At 39.4% G+C, this 2,670-nt stretch overlaps 1 long non-coding RNA gene across 1 annotated transcript; it reads right to left on the bottom strand.

Moving 5' to 3' along the window:
* Positions 1-1,360: 1,360 nt before the first annotated feature.
* LOC149768500 (uncharacterized) lies at positions 1,361-2,670 on the bottom strand. The gene is made up of 2 exons (XR_016403811.1): positions 2,230-2,670; positions 1,361-1,553 (listed from the first exon to the last, which is right to left on the bottom strand). It is a non-coding gene; the product is annotated as an uncharacterized LOC149768500 (long non-coding RNA).

The raw sequence follows: 2,670 nt of genomic DNA, 5'->3' as shown, positions 1-2,670 counted from the left end.
CTTTGAACTTGAAGCTTGGGCCAATGAATTGTAGCTTTCTTCCAACTTTTCTTGAGAACTTTGGAGGCCTTCTTGTATTCTTCCAACTTGCTATGTTCCTTGCAAAATAAATATCTTTCTCCATGCAACACAAACATTAGTATTTATACTTCAAGGTTTTGTGATCATCAAAATCAATCTTTGAATCAATCTTTGGGTCATCAGTTGCCTTCACGACTGGGAGTCGACTCGTCTTGACCTGGAGTCGACTCGTCAACTTCTGGAGCTGACTTGGCAATTTTGGAGTCGGCTCATCCACTGAATTTCGTGGATCCAATTTTGAATTTTGTCCACTCGAGTCGACTCGACTGTCCTGGGAGTCGACTCGAATCTCAGAGCCCGAACTCCCGATCCTCTGTCTTTTGGCTCGTCCAGTCTTGGAGTCGACTCGAACTTCCTTGGAGTCGACTCGGCTCTCAGTTTCCGAAAGATGGTCTTCTGCCTTTTGACGTGAAGCTGTCTTGGAGTCGACTCGAGCTGTCTGGGAGTCGACTCGAATCTCAGAGGCAGTAACTTAATTTTCTGTCTGTCTTGGGGTCGCGGTGTCTTGGAGTCGACTCGCGTATTGCGGGAGTCGACTCGAATCTCAGAGTCCATAAAATGGTCTCTGACTTTCTTTGTGTACCGCTGAGAGTCGACTCTTGCTTTCTTTGGAGTCGACCTGTCAACCATCGGAGTCGACTCGCGTTCCACTGGAGTCGACTCAAATCTCAGACCCGAAAACTGCTCTCTGACTTTTCTGCCTGTGACTGCTTGGAGTCGACTCTTACTTCCCTGGAGTCGACTTGGTGAACATTGGAGTCGACTCGCGCACTTCAGGAGTCGACTCGTTGACAGGTTCTGAGTTGATCCTTTCTGTTCTTCTGTCTGTTCTCAGTCGGAGTCGACTCGTACTCATCTAGAGTCGACTCGAGCTCGTGCCAGTGAACTTGATACGCTTGGAGTCGACTCGTGATACTCGGGAGTCGACTCGAGTCTCAGACATTGGTTCAAACAGACTCCTTAACTTATCCAACAATTATGAACCAAGTCTTGGGACACTTAGACAGGATTTTCACTGAAACACTCAATTGAATTCATTAGTAATTAAAAGATATACTCAAATGCTTTGAGCTCATCAAAATCAAATGGGGTTTTAATCAATCACTCCACAAAGTTCCATGCAACTAGATTGACTTTACTCCCAAATAGGGTTTCTGTCATGCCCCCAGCCCGAGATCGCGAGCCGGGGGTCCACGTCAACCGCCGCACACCCGTAGAAAATTCTCCCCACAAGCATGCAAGGCATCTTAACCAAATCTCAAAAGTGTAACTAAAATAATTCAACTGAAATAAATGCAATCTTATTCCATTGACTGACACAAATTATAAAGTCTCACAGTTCTAAATACGCAGCGGAACAATAAAGATAAAACATCAATTTAAATAAAATCTAATCTAAAATAACTTGTGCCATAATTCTTTTATTCGCTCTTCCATATTGTAAAACTCCGGATCGAGCTAATTCTTTGGATCTGTAAAAATAGTAAGAAATCGTATAATGAGCTAGACAGCCCAGTAAGTAATAAATACTTTAACTAGACAATTCATATAATAACATAAAATATAAATACAAATTACGATGAATCAGCATAAAGACATAATCAATTTCTTTTCAAACACAAATCCAACCGTATCTTTCAAATATCCATATACATAATCATAAATATGATTCGAAAGAAATCACATTCATCTCAACAGCCTTTAACTATGACCACACTTATACCCTATGGCTAGGCTAGAAACAGAACCGCACTTATACCCTACGGAGTGGGCCAGAATACCGCACTTATACCCTACAGAGGGGCCAGAATACCACACTTATACCCTGTGGTGGGGCCAGAATTGCCAATGCATAACCCCCAATTGGCAGGGTCCAGAACATAGTCAGGCTGAGAGTTTCAAATCTGATGCACATCAAAATTCTTTTGTAACATAATAAATATATCATAATCCGATGTAAATATGCATATACGACGCAAGAACAGTAAATATATCCGAAAAATATTATTCCAATTCATCTATCTATCTTTCATTCAAATCATCATCTCGTAAAATTCATAAATCACATATAAACTCATTAACAATTTATTCGATGCAAAAATAATATTATATAAATGAAGAGTCTAGAAAAGGCAGTTCATTACTTACATTGAACGCGATCCACAACAAATCCAATTAATCTCACAAATTCCTCGCAGAACCTAATATCCAAAAATCATATTTTTCTTTTAAAATTCATCATAATATATATAAAACTTAAATTTTAACATTCTCGCAGGGCCGACCCTGCAGAGGTGTCTAGCACCCCGGGTTCATGTTCGGATTCGGGTTCATACCTGTAAACCACCATCTTCCCTTTATTTTATTATTATTATTATTATTTTCTTTCTTTCTTTCTTTTCTTTTCTTTTCTTTTCTTTTTTTTTCTTTTCTTTTCTTTTCTTTTTCTTTTCTTTTCTTTTCTTTCCTTTTCTTTTCTTTTTCTTTTATTTTTCTTTTCTTCTCTTCTCTTCTTCTGCAGAAGCTTCTCCCGACTTCTTTTTTTTTCCTTTTCCCCCTTTCTTTCTTCTTTCTTTTCCTTACTCCTCC

The sequence above is a fragment of the Phoenix dactylifera genome, chromosome 1, assembly GCF_051530095.1.
Source record: "Phoenix dactylifera cultivar Ajwa chromosome 1, Ajwa_hap1_PhDact_Kaust_v1.1, whole genome shotgun sequence".
Taxonomy (NCBI): Eukaryota; Viridiplantae; Streptophyta; class Magnoliopsida; order Arecales; family Arecaceae; genus Phoenix; species Phoenix dactylifera.
Note: the sequence above shows the minus strand (reverse complement) of the source record. Positions and strands in the feature narration are given on the sequence as shown.